Source organism: Dermacentor andersoni, chromosome 5 (assembly GCF_023375885.2).
Source record: "Dermacentor andersoni chromosome 5, qqDerAnde1_hic_scaffold, whole genome shotgun sequence".
In the NCBI taxonomy this organism is placed as follows: Eukaryota; Metazoa; Arthropoda; class Arachnida; order Ixodida; family Ixodidae; genus Dermacentor; species Dermacentor andersoni.
Window position 1 is genome coordinate 153169211 of NC_092818.1, and position 19963 is coordinate 153189173.

Consider the following 19963-nt stretch of genomic DNA (forward strand, 5'->3'; position numbering starts at 1 on the left):
AGTTCACGAGCCCAAATTACTGTACCATACTTCATCGCGGTTCATATAATCAGCGGCTGTGTGATACTGTGTTCTCAGAAACTTAGCTGCCACAAGTACAGTATGTCTAATTGAGCCATCACTTTCTCAAATGTGGTGAACAAATAAAGCCGGGAGAGGGGAGGGAGAAAACATTGTGTGCTGCGCACAAATTTAAGCAATAATAGCTTAACGTGTTTTATAATTAACTGTTATTATTATATTTGCTATTATAATTAACTGCTGATAATACCCTTGCTTTATGCCCGGCGTTTTTCGGGCAGCACGAGCACTTCGGGAAAGGAACATGATGAAAGCGCCGATAACGGCACCCAAACCGCTATTGAAGGCCTCGGCTCAAGACCCTAAAATTCATGGTCGTTGAAAGACCCAGCATCAGACGTACATTAATACGTGGAAAGTTCATCCTGGAAATGGGACCACTGTAGAAGCAACGTCACGAGGAATAAATCGTGAAGAGAGTCTTGAGCTGTGATAAGGAGGTCATTCGAGGTAAAGGCAAATGCTCTGCTCCCACAAATATGTAAGTCCGTATTGCAAAACATGTGGCTCATAATGTCTGCACTAAGAGCAAACTTCGTGCTCTCCCTCACGATGATCAAAAGTTTTCTCTTTCACGCTTCCCCCACATCCGCGCATTCGTGTACATAAATACTCGCTGACAGACACTATATATGTACGAACTTGAGAGAGCTAAATTTTCGCTGCAAGTCATTGATCAGAAACTGGACTGAACTTGTTTAATCTTCCGTCCTTTCGTTCATTCCCAGCCATCTTCACATTTGCCGCCGCGCCAATACTCGTGACACTCAGGTGAACACTTCATCTCCCAAACAATGATATGTATTCCGTCTTCGTTGCATTAAGTTATACGGCTGCGCAGTGAACACGCAAACGGTAGCAAGCTTGGGGACCCAATTTTAATTTTATTGCGAATATCAGTTATGCGTAATATATTATATAAGCTGGACGGATTCGTCCGTTCGCAACAATCACCATCTCTGTTGCCGCGCCGAGGCTTGTGACGTCTACGACGCCGCTCGAAATGAGAACTCCCCTGGCTGGGGTCGCAGAACTAGCCGAATAGGGGCTTGTTGGTATGGCATCTTGGAGTATGGCATCTTCTGGCGCATACAGACGAGAATGTGTCTGCATCTAAGACATGAAAGTGTCTTTCATCTGCCTTCTTGAGTCATTGTGTGCATGTATGCGCGACAACAGTACTCCAAGACCTTACATAAGCAAACACAGCAAACACAAGTGAGGAGGCAAACAGTTGGATGAACTTAAAGCTTTTCACTCCTTCTCATTTTCCGAAGTGCGAACAATAAAGAAAACGCACGTGAGCAATTGAGAAAAGAAATCGTCCAAGTAAGAATTTTCCTGGCGTCATATAAAATGTCGACCGGACAAAGCGTATCTTATACGCCTTGCAGCTGCGTAACTCAGCGAGGCAGAAAGTTACGTCACTCGATATATCGCGCGGCATTTCAACAAACCAACGAAGCTCACCGACGATCGCGACACTTTCAGGTTCTTATCGTGGTCGTTTGATGAGAAAGGTCCTTGGTCCACAAGCCTAGGCGATGAAAAACAACCAAACATAAGAAAAGGGAGCAATGCAGGAAGAATCAGTTACTATGGTAGCCGTACGCCAGCAAAAGGACACGGCTGCCTTTCCGCGCTCACATGCCATCACATAAATTGAGATGCCGTAAGGACCGCAGCACACCAGCGACCCAAGAGACACATCCGCGGTTGTTCCTTATTTTCTCCCTCGAAGGCTCTTCGGCGCTGTTTTCTCGCGAACCCTCGATCAAAGCACACGATCCCGGACGCATATGCGGAACCTTGGGCTAAAAGCTGAGCGGGGAAGAAAGAAAAAAACTGAAACATAAATATGGAGACATAAGCTAATCCCTTGGCGATTTCAGCTTCGCATTCGCACCGCTAGACGGCGCACTCAAGATTTAAGGAATAGTAAAAAGTCGAGTGGAGTATTCGCGCTCGCAAGAGCAAGCAATATAAAGAACACATATATGGTAACAACTTTCTTTCGGTTTCCATGGTTTTATATTTATGTGCACGTTAAAGAAACGCCTGTCAAGCAAAGGACCAGGGAGGATTCCGTAAAGGTTACTCAACAATAGACCATATTCACACTATCAATCAGGTGATAGAGAAATGTGCGGAATATAACCAACCCTTATATATAGCTTTCATTGATTACGAGAAAGCGTTTGATTCAGTCGAAACCTCAGCAGTCATGGAGGCATTACGGAATCAGGGTGTAGACGAGCCGTATGTAAAAATACTGAAAGATATCTATAGCGGCTCCACAGCCACCGTAGTCCTCCATAAAGAAAGCAACAAAATCCCAATAAAGAAAGGCGTCAGGCAGAGAGATACGATCTCTCCAATGCTATTCACAGCGTGTTTACAGGAGGTATTCAGAGACCTGGATTGGGAAGAATTGGAAATAAGAGTTAATTGATAATACCTTAGTAACTTGCGATTCGCTGATGATATTGTCTTAGTTAGTAACTCAGGGGACCAATTGCAATGCATGCTCACTGACCTGGAGAGGCAAAGCAGAAGGGTGGGTATAAAAATTAATCTGCAGAAAACTAAAGTAATGTTTAACAGTCTCGGAAGAGAACAGCAGTTTACGATAGGTAGCGAGACACTGGAAATGGTAAGGGAATACATCTACTTAGGGCAGGTAGTGACCGCGGATCCGGATCATGAGACTGAAATAATCAGAAGAATAAGAATGGGCTGGGGTGCGTATGGCAGGCATTCTCAGATCATGAACAGCAGGTTGCCATTACCCCCCAAGAGAAAAGTGTATAACAGCTGTGTCTTTCTTACCAGTACTCACGTACGAGGCAGAAACTTGGAGGCTTACGAAAAGGGTTCTACTTAAATTACATGAGGGATGGGCTTTAACAAAACAGTGATTCGAGAGCAGCCTTGAAGTGATGAGTGTCGGAGTGGTGCGTGATGTCGGCAGACAGACCGTTCCAGTAACGTAATAATATACAGGCGAGTCGAACTTTTTCCGCAGAGGCTGTTTAATTCACGATTTTGAGAACTCGGTTTCAGGAGCAAAGCACTGGCGGTCAAATATGTGTATTGTGCTGCACATTAAGACCAGCGAGAATTAAATCGGTGCTAGCTGTAGCGTCAATCCAATTTTGAGGTAACAAACGACATGTTATTTTGAGGTAACGACATCTAAGCATGCGTTAGAATACGAGCGATCTTCGCCCCCCGCGCAGCAAGCCGAAATATCCGCATATAAGCTACATGTACAAGTGTTTTAAATGCTCTTGTCATCGTAAGCGATGACGTACTACAGAATTTGCCATAACAAAGACAAAGTTAGCAGGAGACCGTTATGCTCGAGCGTCATTTTAGTGGTCCGCTTAATGGTCGAATACTTGAACAATAAGTTCACTATGGTTTCTTAGAAATTGTCTGAGTCTCTGCTGCACGCACACACACGTAACTGTGATCTCAATAGTGTAGTGAACATTTGCAACCTCTGGCTAATTGGTGAGAAAGTCTTCATACTTCGCAAAAGCTGGCAGTGATTCAAATGCTGCATTTCAATGACCGTTGTAAGAGAGGATATGATAGGCTGCGCGCAGTGTGAGTGAGTGAGTGAGTGAGTGAGTGAGTGAGTGAGTGAGTGAGTGAGTGAGTGAGTGAGTGAGTGAGTGAGTGAGTGAGTGAGTGAGTGAGTGAGTGAGTGAGTGAGTGAGTGAGTGAGTGAGTGAGTGAGTGAGCGAGCGAGCGAGTGAGTGAGTGAGTGAGTGAGTGAGTGAGTGAGTGAGTGAGTGAGTGAGTGAGTGAGTGAGTGAGTGAGTGAGTGAGTGAAATACGCGCGCCTTTTCCAGTTGAATGCGTGTGCAAGCGGTCCATAGCGTTATTAGTGTGTGTTACAAGCAGTGTAAAACTTAAACTGCTGTGCTTGCATAATTACAACTACAAATGAGGTCCAATTTTCCAAACATAAGGCGAACAATATGCCAAGTTTGTGTGCGATGCTAAATGCGTGTTGATCAGATACAGCTTTAAAAATTCGCAAGCAAGCACTCGAAAGTATCACGCTGCTGCTATAAGTAAGGTTTCCCAACGTTCCAAGAAAATCCTGTGTTTCAGCCATTTATGCTTTAAAGAAATAAGCAGAACTTTTAATGCATTATGTCGCAAGGTTCTAACGATTATGGCTTATTCAGGAACGTTAGCAATAACTATTGAGCCCTCATTTCTCATTTCTTTTTTTTTGTTACTTTTTCATGCGTGATATATTACGTTCGCCTGGTGTCCTCACTGAACTAAAGGAGGCAGCTTCTTTATGTTTGGTGACTGTAAGGACCAGATAATGGGTGATGTACAGGTAAAGTTCATAATAGATGGGTAATTCATAATAGATGGGCAATAAATTACGTATGCAAGCTCTCTAGAGCGTTATGAGCGTGTCTAACGATTGACACGGAATTGAGCCCGCTGTCCCGGCAGAACTGTAAGCGCCACCAAAACGAAATTTCGCGAAAGTTGGTGGTACGCTATGGAAACTATCTGTGTGGAATGTCGTTGGATCAAATAGGGCCTTTGTAAAAAAATGTATTACTCAAGTGCTACAGCCTGTGTTGTGGCCGCTATCAGCTATGCTTTCCAGTGTCTCTACATATATCTGTAGTTTACAAGAGGTATATATTTCGCGAAAAGGGGAGAGGAATTATGGTATGTGCAATGTGTGACAGAATTTTCGTGTTCCCGGTTCAGTCAGAAGCGTTGCAAATAATTACTGAGCCATCGTTCTATCCCCTGTTGTGCCTCACGATCCCCCAGAACAAAGGATGCTCCACCCGCGGCACGCAATTGTCACGGTTGATGTTCACGCTTCATCATTCACTTGATTTCAAAACAGCAACGTCGACCTCCTGACCGTCACGAAGAGGCCACCGATCGATGACAGGGTCATTGTCAGGGACTCCCAGGGAAATCAACGGCGGGTTCACTGTTTGCCACGTGGTTGCCTCGTATTGTACCACGTTGGAGACAGGTGTACCACGTCGGAGACAGGTGTGCCACGCTGGAGACAGGTGTGCCACGTTGGAGACAGGTGCACAATGTTGAAGACAAGTGGGGGGTTCGGCGTTTGTGATCGACCAGTGAATTCCCTCGACGAAGGAAAGAGAGAAATAAACGGAATAAAAAGTAGACCCGGACGACTGCAAATACTCTAGCATGTAGTGTGCTCCGATAGTTGGAGCCGTATTGTGAAACTGAACCATTTACCTTTTTTTTTTTAATGTAATCCTTTTTTTTTCGTTCTCTTCAACGTCGCTCGGAACCCTTCTTTCTCCCGGCACCTGGCACGGCACCATTCATGGAACCTTCGTTGGCCGCACGGACCCATGACTTTCACAACACCCCGCCACCCCCTCTATTTTCATGTGCCATAAGACGTTCCTATAATTGGTTTACACGATGTTTTCGGTGAGCTAAACAGGACACATTGTTTATATATGGCGAAAATAAATGGCATGTTATGCGCAACTTGCAGGCAAACTTCAATGTCAGGCGACTTATTATGACATTTGCATTAAACTAAGCATGCAAGTGATCCGGAGCTTTATGAATGTATTTAACGAACAAAGCAGAATTTACTCCGTTACCCTGGGAGAAGTGTGAACTCAACCGGTATAAAATCTAGTGAAAATGTGGGGGCAGGGGGGGTGGACACCATGGTAGATGTTCTGGTAAAGTAACATGTGTGTCGATACATTACTGGCTTTTTAAAAGATTCCCAAGGGCAAGTGCTCCGAAACATTACCTGCCGGCAAAGTTTCAAACGGAACAGTCATATACAGGCAACTTTTTCAAGTACGCGGAAGAATTACAGAAAACAAACTTTTATTGCAACTGCTCGAAGGAAACAACTTCGCTGGAAATCGGGTTATAATTCTCCAAGATCGCTCACATCTGCTAGTCTTCCTTTCTTGTGAATATTGCAAATCATATATGTTGGTTGTACTTTGTTGCGTATAACCTCGACAATACTATTACGTTTACTAGTGATACATTAGTTCTGCAGACTTAAACAGCGCGTAAAATTATTTAATTAAAAGGATTGCCTGTAGGAGATGTGCTTTTATTTATGTGCGCTGTACTGTTTCTACTGGGCGGAATCGGGGACCTCTGTGAGGCACTCATTGACTTTGTCGCTACATATCTTGAAATTTTATATTGTTTCAAGAAATAAATGCAAATTAAGATAATCTTCCGGGCCCCCGTGGTTAACCACGTGCGACTGATAAATAGGTCTAAGTCTGTTAAACATAAAACATAAAAACGTAATATCCGCTAGAACAAGGAACAACTAGAATAAGAGGTCACCTGATATCATCAAATCCGTGCCCATAAAGTTGTTGTTCCATGCACGTTGCATCGTTAATGTTTTGACCAGTGACACTAAATGCCCACGATTGGCCTGCAGCTGTCGCCGCGAAAGATTCGCTGTCGTTCAAGGCAGACCGCGTCATCAGTCTAGTGCCAACTGCGCGGGAAGGTCCAAGCGACGAAGATGCGGGATACAGCGCCAGCTGCACCTCAATTCAGCAGGGATTTCCACCCAGTGTTCATCGAATCATCGTTCACTCTTTCCTTTTCTGCTTGCCTTAACGCTGATGGCTGCGGTAACCAGGTGGCAGCTCCCGCGAGTAAAGCCGTCAAAAGAGCGAGAGATAAACAAGAAAGGCCCCGGAGGCGCAGGGCTGGACAGTAACTGTGTCTTCGTGCCAGTGTATCGATCCTCGCTACCAGTGTCCTTTCTCTGCGGTAATCAATAATTATCGGCCTTCTTTTTCAATCTGTACATGTAGCGTGCCAATAGAGCCGCAGGCGACGTCTTTTCTGGAGCAGTGAAAATTTCCTTTTTTTTTATCACGTAGCATCTTCGATCATAAATGTCTCCCTCGTTCTCACCAAACTACGAATTGACGGTCTACGAAAGCGCGTCGAACAGCGAAAGGAACTCGATGGACTTCCCTGTATTTGCACGCCAATGGAAAGATGGAACAGTGCGGCAGGGAGGCAGGAGGCGATGAAAGAGGCTGCCTGTCGCACACTTCGAAACTCCTGTTTTTGAACTTGGCTTACTCCGAATGGCCAGAAAAATAATGAAATCCTGTAGGTACATGTACTTGAGGATGAAAAGAGCTGCGCCAGTAGGAATCAAACTAACACTGCGCGTCGATCCAGTCTCCTATCGTGACAGCAGTGCTGCGGTTGTGTAGGTTGTACTTCGCAAAAATGAGTGTGCGGTGGTGAGTGAAAAGGGCTCCCATTTTTATTTGCACATGGTCGCGAAGCGATCCACCTGTCATTTCGTAAAGTTACAGAACATCGATAATTGTTCATATAGAAATTGCTACCTGCGCGGTGACTTGTATATTCAGCTTGATCATCTCTCTTATATGCGCTGTCCATAGATGAAGCTCGTAAAATTTGCGTTCCGGTAAAAGGGAAACTTATAGGCGGTGACTCAACGTTTGCCCTTTTTCTTACATATTTTTTTGCAGTTTTTCTGGCTCTTTCATGCTCCGGTTAATGATGAAGAATGTATAATGCTTTGTTTTAAGAAAGAAAGAGAGGCTTCTAGGCAATATTTCTGGGCAATAGGTATATGTCGAATTAGAAGTCCGATGTTCTGTATACCTCTACTCCACGTCCCCACGGTAATGCGTAAGGCAGATAACCGGTGTTCCTATACAGTTACAGAATGGGTGCCAAGGGAAGGGAAGCGCAGTGAAGGACGGCAGAAAATTAGGTGGGGGTGATTGTGGCGATATGCTATAACCACAAATGCACCCATTGTTCTGCCGAAGCCTTCGCGGCGTCGTCGCTTCGTCCAGCGATGCCCACCTGCGCATGTCACCGGTCTCAACAGCGAAGGATATAAGTAGACTGCGTGTCATGGAAAGGCCACTGCTCGCCGTGAGGACGACTCGACTGAATTTGTTGCGCTGTTCACGGATAGCCGGACCGTGGCCGGACCGCAGCTACGGCTGGTGCTTCAAGACTGCCGTAATACGTTTTACGCTCGTTGTTTGTTTGAAATAATAGACCAACTTGTGTTGGTTCTTTACGCTGCGATTCGTCACTTCGTGATCTTGGAATCAGCTAACGCAAGACAGGGGCAATTGGAGATCGCTGGGTGATGCCTTCGTCCTGCAGTGGACATAAAACGTAGGTGATGTTGTGTATAAAGCGAAACAATGGGATTAAGACCTAATTCAACACGAACAAGTCCTCGCAAACGATTTTGACTTCAGCGCCTTTGTACGGATAACCTGGAACCATCAGTGCATGTGGGGAACATCGACGTAACAGCACATGCGTCACTGTGTTTTCGCGCAAGGTGCCGCATAATTGAGTTGTCCATATTAATATGGTCAACGTGGGTTATTTAAAGTGCTCCAAAACAGACTCAACCTCACGCTTACAAATAATTGCGTTTCATCAGTTCACGTACGTGGCGAGTACTCGCGCACTTAATAAGACCTGGAAAGCATATTTAGCGCTAGCAAACAAGGACAGAAGGGAGACGACACCACAATGCGCCATGTGGTGTCGTCTCCCTTCTGTCTTTGTTTGCTGGCGCTAAATATGCTTTCCAATCAGTTTACCAACACGCCCAACAAATGGCAATGCTGTTCTGGAGAAATCATGCCACATGTGATATTTCTGCCTTTTCCCGGCACGCATGTTCGCGCCGGACTGATCTGCATCACGTTTAGGCGAGTTCACACGTGTGATCGTACTCGTCCGCTGACTTCGTTCAAAACAAAACCCGATTAATCGAGTTTCGCATTCCGGAGCTGCGAAAGGTGCCAACATCGAGGCGAACATCAACTGCGCCAGTTGATATTCGCCTCGATGTCGGCGAGGGAAACTTGAAGGTGTCATGGATGTCGCGAAGTCACATTGCAGTATAGTCAAGGCTGTGACGTTGGTTGCAAGGGGTTAACTGTTTATTAAGATAGAATAGGCAAGCGACATAATGGAAACTATTTACACAGACATCAGACTACGAGTCAAAAGTTACAATGATGCTACAATTTTTAGCCTTTTTTTTTCTTAGCTGAGTCTCCACCGAATCCTTCCAACGGCCCTGCACGTACCTAAAAGCATCCCCAACATCCTCCTCACCCTATCGTTCGTCCAATCACAACGCGGTGCGCGCAGTGTGCACACAACGGTGCTCTAGGGTGACAATATCCGGAGTTTCAATACATCAAGGCCGTTGTCACACATCCTTCGCAGTGCAACGGGTCTCTTTGTCTCACAACCTCGCAAAGCAAAGTTCCCCAAAGAAACCATTTCGACGCTCGTTGGGGCATCTGGTCCGTTCGCGGAATGTCTCGGCATGGTGCGGTTCAGCGGTGAGGGATTGACTTCAAAGCCGTGGCACTGCTTCTGCGAACCGACTGGCGGTAGCACCGACTAACAGTCAACTCGCTTACGCGCTGTCCGTACACCGTGGCTCCACCACCCCCGACGGCTATAACTTTCCGCCGCCGTCTTGGTGTCGAACCACGCGTCTCTCTTGACCACCCCGTGTGACCCTTACATGCAGCCGCCTGCACAAACAACGCTGAACTCCACTGAGATCCTAACCATAGACAGCTTCGCTGTAAAAGAGCCCCCTGTCTTCCGCAACGATTCAATTTCGAACTTCACAATCACAGCCAATAACTTCCCAGTAATGCAGAGCCTTCTTTACCATTGAGTATACTGTATACGCTCCGTAGCGCCTTGGCTCTGTCCAAATACCTCGATTGTTTCTAAGCAATCTGACCAGGCTACCGCTATTCGTAGGTCTTACTTTCATTGCCTCGCGTAGCTGTGCCTTGCCAATGCCTCGTCCCAGCGACAAAGCGGCTTTAGCCACTCGCCAGGCATCCCAAACACAAGAGTTCCCTCATCGACCATATAGTCGGTGAGAACCTAAAACTGCAGTCGTAAATATATCTTCGTAGAAACAGATGCGCCAGCTAATTACAATCGTTCATTTGCTCAACGATATGGCCGAGACGAACTTTCAATATTGGCGTCTCTCGAGAACTCCATGGCTTGCCCGTTTGGCAGCGCATGCTGAGAAGCAAGAAGTGTATCGAACGAGCGGCGCCACCGGTATACCAGGCTCACTAGTCCCGCGTTCTAGAGCGGCGTTGTGGAGCTGATATACGCATGTGCACGCCGCCCATGATGTGCTGGGTAAAGAATGAATGGTGTGTAACTAGACAAGGGGTGCGAGCGGTGCAACATCACTATACGCGCGGAAAAGGAGCGGGCGCTGCACGACTGTAATCCTATAACACCAAGCGCGTAGCCGGCACAAGGGGAAGCACATTTCGACGGAGGCCCCCGCCTATTTATCCTAAGTTCATACTATATGTCGCCCAAATGTGCTCACTTCCTAATGCACTCTCCGCCCAGCGAACTGCCATCAGAGTGTGCAGAGCAAAACTGAGCTCCTCCGTCGCAGCATGTTTACCGTTTGTCGGCCCTCGCTTCCTCCGCTGCTGACTCGAAATCCAGACTGCACTCGCTGCCCCGTCTCCAACCGCCGTTCTCCTTTTCGGTGAATTGGGAAAAGGAGGGCGAGTAAGCCTTTTCGTTTCTCTTTCCTCTGGTTTTTTTTTTTTTTTCTTCAGCATTGTTACTAATGAAAACATATCGCTATCTCTAATGGAAGACAGCTCATGCCCGGGGTAGTACGGAAGGCCACACCGTCCTCTCTGTGTGTTGCTTCCGGTAAGAAGAACACGCCCGGAAAGGGTCTATGTGCGGCGTGCACTGAAAGAAACCGGCTTCACGGAAGCCATATCCGATTGCTCGCCCACAGCTGCCGGGCAGAAACAGCGTGCGTTGTCTCGCCAGATCGCTGTTATTTTCTTTTTTTTTTTCTTTTTCTGGCGTACTGGGCGTTGTTCATCACTTCGGCTGATGGTTCGGCGATCCGCGACAGAAGAGCCTCCTCCGCGCGTTCCAGTTATACGGTTACCCTTGGACATTCATGTACGCCTAGGGACATATACGCCAACGCAAGGAGTGGTATAGAGGAAAATGTTCGGGGGCTTGTTTTCGAATCACCTCCTTTGATCCCCTAGACGTCCGGGACGAAACTAGCTTGCAGGCAGACTCGCCCTCCTCGGACAGTTCGGAAAGCAACTAGGGAAATACTGCGTTAGATGAATGTGGCTTCTTTCGTATCCATTGCTCGAAAGAATACCGGAAATAAATATCAAAAGCGGCTATATTAAAAGGGGCGCTAAAGAGAACAAGAGAAAAAAAAAACTCGGCCCTGTATTAGCAAATTACCCTTTTACAATAACAACAACAAAAAAGGCCCCTTTTACCGTGAAAAGAAGCTCGGCAAGTCAGAAAAGCCGTAAAAGCGAGAGACGAGTGGCGACGCCGCCTTGAAGTTCCCGCTCCAAATCGCCGTGACGCCAGTGATCTTGATAGCATCTGCCCAGGTCTGGCAAATGTTTTTGTTGTCGGTAAAGATGGACATAATTGTGTTCTAAAAGAACCAAAGAAAACGAACTTGGCAAGATTCTAGAGCTCTTGTTCTGTCAAAGCGAAAAATATATAAATATATCAACCTCTGCAGTGTGACGTCATATTTACATACCACTGCTGGCGTTTCGGCGCGAAGGTAAAAAAAATAGAAGTTGGGCATTGATTATACATATGAATAAAGGGAAAATCAGACATCCACCCGTTCGTAGCAATAGTTACAAAGGAAACCCATACGGGTTCCTCGAAAGAAAAGCCTTATAGTTGAAGAAAAATTCGTCCTGGTCCGGGACTCGAACCCGGGACCACCGCCTTTCCGGGGCAGCCGCTCTACCATCTGAGCTAACCAGGCTTTTTTTTTTTTCTTTATTTCCTCGTTACAGAAATGCCATGCGAATACATTGTTAAAAAGAGAATCAGCTTAGCTTATGCTGACTCTCTGAAATTAAAATCGCTTGAATTTAGCCAAGCTAACCAGGCGGCTAGCAGATGGCAGAGCGAAGTCGAATTTGTCGACAACGCGAAGCAAAGGCAAGTTTGACGTAGTAGTTCTGCGGAAAACCGCAAGGTGGAGAGAAGTAATGAATAAAGGGAAAATCAGACATCCACCCGTTCGTAGCAATTGCTACAAATATAGCAATTGCTATAGCAATTGCTATATATATATATATATATATATATATATATATATATATATATATATATATATATATCAGCGCAACCATTCTTTGTGCTCTTCTGCGCCATGCAGTAACTATCAACGCGGCGTTTGATCAAAAAGCAGTGATATATAGCATAATAGTGAGAGCTGCTATTTTTGCTTGTAACACTTTATTGGACTGCGACGAAGAGGTCTAATCAAAGCTCCCCGCCTAATCTGGAGCCCTTGTCATGCTTGTTCGTTCCGGATGTCAAAAGACTTCAGCAGGACTTCACGGAAACTTAGTCAAAGGAACCTCTCGTGTTTCTTTCGGCCTTACGAAAGTCGTCTACTAAGTGGCGTTCGACAAAATAGAAGTAAAAGATTAAAAAAAAGCAGACAGCTGTTCTGTTTGGAACAACGCCTTTCATTACGAGATGACTCTCAGATGGGGCTCACACTTCATTCCGTGCGAAAAGGTGATTGCCCGGGGAAACGTCACTTTCACTGGAAGCACCTGCCCTTCATGGTCAAGTGAAGTTCTGTTTGCGCCTCCAGAAAAAGAAAGAAAAGAAGGGGGGGGGGGGACGCATATATAACAACTATGAAGAGTTTTCCGAATGCACGGACAAGGTGTCTATGGCGAAAAACTTCGCGAGTTACAAGCTTTGTGGTATAGCTAGGGAAACTTCTCTCATATATTGTGCTTGTGAATTGCAGAAAATGGACTACAGCGGTAGGACACGTAGTCCGAGTCTCGTGTGCCTTTAATGACTCCTAGTCAAGCAAATTGTTCCCTCGACGATTGTTTTAATGGTGAAGGGAACGAGAAATGCTCCACACGCGGCTGCTAAAAATGTTAAAAAAATGTTAAAAAAAAGAAGATTGCTGACATGAACATTAGCGCTTACAAGTCCTCCTGCAAACTTGCTTCTACACGTGGTACCACCGGGGCGTCGAATAGGTTATATATGCGCTAAATATACAGGAAAGTTTGATAGCCAGCCTATAGACAATGGTATTCAATGCTACAACAGCTACAAAAGGCGTGGGTAAATCAAATTCTGCATAGCGCGAATTTACGGTTGTGCAGCGTAACACGTACGTAGGATGCGGGCTATAACATAGCTCAGATCCTACCCCAAGCTTATATCCAGTTTCTTTTCCTTTCTTCTTTCTTTTTCTTTCGTGGTTTTCGCGCTGCACTTGTAATGGAAATGAGCCACGAGTTTTCCGACTATGAATACGCGCCGAGATGTGTGAATGTTTCGGTACCAGCTGTTGCGGTAAAATGTGACTGCCTTCAAGAACACTGCAGCAAATGCAATATTGTAGAGCCTTAACAGCAGCATTTCACTGAGCTTGGGAAACAGGTGTAATTAGGTGAGGTTCACCAGCAAACACCACTGTATGTTTAGGATCCGGTGAACAGTGAACTATAGAAGTGAAAACGTAGAATTTTTGTAGTCCGTTCTTGCAACAAATTACAGTAAAATATTTCACTCGAATAACACTAGCTATAAACAAGGGTACTGGGCTTCTTCGCCTTTTTTTTTCCTTTATCTTTTCATTTTTATGCAGGTACCCCAAGTCACCGTCATTAGATGCGATCATGGGGTGCCAATTGACCAAGTTGACATTTCCAAATTTCCTGAGTTTTCCATGTTTTCCCTGAGTGCCTTTGCAAAATTTCCTGAGTGACGCAGAACTTTGTTTCGTGTTGAGACGGGCTGACACCATGTCACTCGATGCTGTCACTCTCTAGTAAGCAAGTGAAAAAAATAAAAACGACTTAATCCAGTTTGAATAGTAAGGAGTAGTGTTTACTGAAAAAGATAACAGAAGGGAGGGGTTAGTAAAATGAACAGCGAATAAAATGTCTTCGAAAAAAAAATGGTAAATCCCATTGCAAATCGAGTATAATATTCTCAAATACGAATAAAAAGGAGACGCATCCAGAAGCAAATATTTTCGAATATGGACTATTTCTATCAACTCACAGCAAACTCATTGGTATGAGGCCCGAACTCTGTCACAAGTGAGATTCGCTCTCAACAGCTGGTAAGTCAACCTCAACTATCCTGACATACGCTCAGCTCGCGCACAACGCCTCAGTGTTGGGTTTCACTGCTTTAAAGAGTTTATTTTGGTTTGCATGAGGGGCACCTGCATCTCGGCGTAAACCAACACTTTGATTTTTTTGTGCTCAAGCTCCTTCAAAGTGGCGGCTGCACGCCTCCTTTCCCGTTCATTTCTCAGCGCGTAGGTCCTTTCTGTTGTCGTGTTCCTTCCTACGCGCATTCGCCCCACGGACCATTTGAAGTACTCTCTTGGTCAGTTGTACAGTCAACGTCCGATTTTTCGGACTCCCTAGGGGCCGCGAAAACGTCCGAAAAATAGGACAGTTCGAAAGAAATGAATGCATGTCTTCTACTGCTGGTTCAAATCGCCACAGGCACATCCGAAAAAGCTCTGAAGGCCTGCCAGAACACTTATTAGGCTTATCGGTGCTCGTACTGTGACAGGAGATGGCGGGTGCACGCGTGTATAATTAAGAAATACATACTGGGTTCCGTGGCAATTGGCCCTACCCCACGCTTGTTTTGCTTCACCGCAATACTTGTGCGTATGCTTCACAATGTAACATTGCTGTATAGAGGCGAAGCTGACTTTTGGGAACCGGCATTATGCAACGCGTTGTGTTTTCCAAGCTTCGAAGCCAATCGCGAGGACCACAAAGGCGGAGTCGGTGCCACTGCTCACAGCGGCGAATTCTTTCAATGAAAAACACGGCAAAGAACCGCAAGAAGCTTAATAGCGAACATCGAAGTAGCTAGGCCTAGCGCTGCCGCAGAGGTACGGCTGCCAGCAGATCTCCGTGCGAGCGCCGGTTCGAGGCAGCGAGGTAATCAAACTGGCGGCGGTGGTGGCTTTGATTAATGCCGTTTCGGTTTTGCGGTCACGACAAAAGTCCGGAAAACCGGACGGCGAAGGGTTCTTGCGTCCGAAATTCCAGACGTTCTTATACATTGACTCTATGGGGTACGGTGGTGCCGCGAAGCCATCCGAATCATCGGGCATACGGAAATTCGGTCGTTGACTGTACAGTAGCAACGCCTCCAGCGGACACAGCTTCAAAAACGATTCGTTATGATTCCTCTCCGTTACTCGAGCCAGCATTAGCGCGACTTTCGTTCCCTGTCAATAAAAATTACAGCTCATTTTCCCTGATAGAAGCACAAATTGCCTGATTTTTCCCCGAGTATTTGCAGACTATTTAAAATCACTGAGAATTCCGGTTTTCCCAATTGGTAGACACCCTGAATCACTTTCATTCATTATGCGTCATATATTTATAACCGTTGAAAAATACAAGGAAAAAATTTACTCGCCGTCCTGGCCCTGCGAAAGGATGTCCAGCGAAGCTGTTGAAAACCACCCTTGCAACTGCTGAGATGGGTATGCAATGCTTTACTGCTTTAGACTAATGGTAGTAATGGTGATTTAGAATGATGGAAGTAATGGTAGTAATGGTAATTTTGACAGCACGTCGCCGCTGGTAGTATTGCAGTCTCTTTATCCCTTTGCCGCTCCTCGTATTCACGCTGCTCCTCGGGAGTCCTATGCGTTGCCTACCCATAGCGGTGCTGCAACAACAATGAAATCAGTTTCTAGGCTGGTTCTTTTATATATGAAAGGCTAATGACGTCACTCTCCACGTCGCAAGCTGCCGTCGCCGCGGCAGCTTGCGCACTAGTAATCTTTACCGCAAAACGTATGTGGGGAGCGCTACGTGCTTCACATTGTCATCAGGAGCGCCTTATCATCAATTGTGTGGTTCGGTTGCTTGTTTTGTGCTTGTTCTTTATTGAAACGAATGCTGTTCTGTATGTTGTATGCGCGATTCTAAAGAATTACGCACTTTTTGCTTCAGTTTGCCGAGTACTTGAACCGTGCTTCACCTCCACCACGTGTCGGCCTGGTATTGCACTATCTCCGCGATCGGCCCACATTTTTGCCCACGGGTCACGTGGGCAAAAATGTGGGCCATGGACACAGGTCACATTTTTTCCCATGGACACGAAAAACGCCGACCAACGAGCGGCTAATAGCTACGCTGTGAGAGTAGCGGTAGAACGGGATGAAAAACATGACAAGGCAGAAAAGGGAGATGAAAATTTGGAGGACGCTTAAGCTTCGCCTTTGAAAGTGGAATGCAATGGCATTCAAAGATCCCCGACTGCTTTCCACGCTTCCTGGCAAATGCAGCTTATGTAATCGTAATGTTTTCTGGGAAACGCTGGCGGCGAACATTATGCATGAAGGCGAGCTTTCTGGCAGAAATGCTGCCTCTTGTGTGGGCCGACCTCCTGTTATTGCTCCGCACTTTTAATATTTCAGTCTGAGGAGATCTAACATAAAATGTATGTGCTGTCCGCGTTTTCTTTTCATGACATTGGTTTGTGGGCTGTTATTCTTAAAATTCCGAGGAATAACTTTGTAAAGAATGAAAGACAACGAATAAGCAATTTTGGTGATGGAAGAGTGGTTGGGTATGCGTGGTTTGGAGTGATTTTTGCCGAAACGACTGTCAACGCTGGATTTTCAGTGACACGGGGCACTTGACCCTATCGCGTTACAATCCCCTCTTCAGTTAACATGATCGGCATGTGACCGTCCGGCATCGTTTTGAAACATGTGTTGGCCTCGTAGCCGGAGAGCTACTAAATGTGCGCAGCTGATCGTCATCGTAGTTTCCGAGCGGGTTTGTACGACTAGGCAATGACACGAAGCGAGATGTGCCGCCAAAAGGCTAAAGGAGGGGAACGAAGGGAGACCATAGGCAAGAGACGTGACTGGTTATCACCTGTGTAATTAAGGTGCACACTGACGATAAGAATTGCACAACTTTTTTTGACGCCTTTTGGTTTTTTGCATTCTACTGTGACTTGCATTGCGCTTGTTTCTCTTTGCGATTCTCTTTTGACTACCATACATTTCTGTTCACTACCGAACCCTTGTATTGTAGCTAATATACAAATCCTGTCATATATCTACCCTCTGGCAGAACCAAACAGCCATAGCTTCCCCAACGGAAATAATTTTGGCGGAATACTAACACTAAAGATTTTTCAGCACCACACGTGCAACTTCAAGCCCCTTATATATGCTGTGAGGTGGACGGCGCGATCAGGAACGTACACTCCATAAAGAAGCGCTTTCAATGTTCTATAAATAACCTAAGCTAACTTAACTTTCGAACAAAAGGTGCCAGGGGATGGAAAGTCAACTAAGGTGCAAATGAACTAGACCACTCCACGAGACAGATATGTGTCAGAACATAATCAATGGCCAAAATACATACAAGAATTCAGGTTTTTGCTTAGTGCCCTCACAAATGCACGCTTGCGCACTATTGACCTTTCAGGGCCACGTTTCCATTTACGAGCACACTTTTGGCGGGCGCTACCGAGAAAAGTGGAGCTAGTTGAATTCCTGGCCATGCAAGCTCCGCTGGTTTCAGGGCATATATTGAACACGATGCACACGCCTCTCAGACACGTTCGCTGCAAAGGGTAAGCGCATAACCTTAACGACTCCTTCTGCACTTAATTAATGGACTGATATCCATTGCATCGGGCGAGCGTAGGGACGTGCCACCATCGCCATTTCCCCCTATTTCCGCTCATAGCTGTGCATTCTCGCACTAAAGTATGCACAGCTTTGTGGAAGATAAAAACCGGCGTCAGCATCAACACTCTAAGGTAGGGGATAAACCATCCTCGTAGGGCATACTTCTGACCTCATTCTGAGAGTAAAATGATGGACCCTACACTCTAAAAAAGTTTTAACATCTTTTGGGACGTATCTTGTACCCAAATAATCTGTCTGCATTGCATTTACTTTCTTGAAAACTCGGCACTTCCTACTTGCCTTACTAGAATGCTATTTCTCACTGATAGTACCACTAGTACCGGGCATGCAGCAATGTATGCGTGTTTGCACGCGGACTGGTTCATTTTATCCATGCATTCTCCATGCTCCCTTTGGTCGTGAGGAGATGTGGGAACAAATTTTGCATAGATGAGGCACGTTCCCAGTTCATCTGCCAAGTTTCAGTGCAGGTCCAATGTTTGGCAAGATGATTCCTAAAGCTCGCTGGTGGCTCAGCACAATTTTACAGCGAAGCTTTATATGCTTAGGGTTTCGTGTATTTTTTTTCTCTGCGAACAAAAACTATCACTATCTGGCTCATAACCCCATAAGCATGCAAACACTGCAATCGCTCATAGCCCCATAAGGCAGAGGCTACAAGCACTCAGTAATAGGAAGCGAACAGTACATACATTCTTTAGAACCACGCATACAACATACAGAACAGCATAGGTTTCAATAATGAACAAGCTCAAAAAAAGCATCCGAAATCACATAACTGATGATAAGGCACTCATGATAGCAATGCGGAGCAGATAGTGCTCCCCACAAACGTTTGCTGGTAAAGATTACAGTTGCGCAAGCCACCACAGCGACGCTAGCTTTCGACATGGGTGTGACGTCCCAGCCTTTCGTATATAAAACAACCACCCTAGCAACTGATTTCAATGTCATTGCAGCACCGATATAAGCTGCGGTATGCTGTCAAAATTATGATTACTACGATTACTTCAATACAGCACTACTACTACTACTCCAAAGCCATAAAGCCTTGCATACCACCCTCAGCAGTTGTAGTGGTGGTCTTCACCAGCTTCGCTGGTCATCCACCTTCACAGTGTAGAATGGCTCATGTTTTTTGCACAAGCCATTGCTAAGTTGGAAATTCCAGTTGAAGGGCATCCAGGGCGTTTATTGTTAGTAACAGAGTGGACGCTGTTCGATCAGTTGGACCACTTGTTTGTTTGGCTATGGTCCACGACTTTATCTCCAAATGCCTGTTTTAGCATTCTCTTCTGCATCAGTTCAGTAACAGAAAGTTTGTACATATATCCACAGTCCTTTCCAGTCTTTCATCATGACCAACTTATATAACACCCACATGCAAATACAGTAGCACACAATCTGAATGATTATATGAGCCTTCCGGTTAGTTGGTGGCACATGCCCCTAATTTTGGTAATATTAAAGCGAAACTTTTTTTGTCTCCCATTCTATCGTTTCGCCTGGGTTGGTCACTCACTCTGGTTTTCACTAAGTAGATTTTCATACTTAAAAAAAATATATATATATATATATAAAAATAAATGCCCAGAGTACAGCAGCCCAATGTTGTAACCATTAGGCCACAACCACACATTCACTTCTCTCATGCAAACACCAACCAGCACTTTCAGATGGTTCCTACGTGTTGATTATAATGATGATTTCCATGCTATGGTACATACTCACAACAGGAGATTGGCCAGGAAGTGGGAGGTACATGTCACTGCATAGCCAATTATCTCTCTGAGATGATCACCACATTTTGATGATGATTACGATTGCCATACTTTGGCACGTACCCACAACATGGGATCAGCCAAGTGTGTCTGCATGTTGATTATGATGATGATGATGATTTCCATACAATGGTGCATACTCACAACGGGGTTGACGAGGAAGCAGGAGATTAATATCGTCCTAACGCCAACTAGTTCTTTGAGATGATCGCCTCATGTTATGATTATACCCATACTAATGACACAT

The 19963-nt window shown here is 45.5% G+C and overlaps 1 non-coding gene across 1 annotated transcript; it reads right to left on the reverse strand.

Annotated features, from left to right (window-relative positions):
* Positions 1 to 11917: 11917 nt before the first annotated feature.
* TRNAS-GGA (transfer RNA serine (anticodon GGA)) lies at positions 11918 to 11992 on the reverse strand. The gene has a single exon. It is a non-coding gene; the product is annotated as a tRNA-Ser (tRNA).
* Positions 11993 to 19963: the final 7971 nt, after the last annotated feature.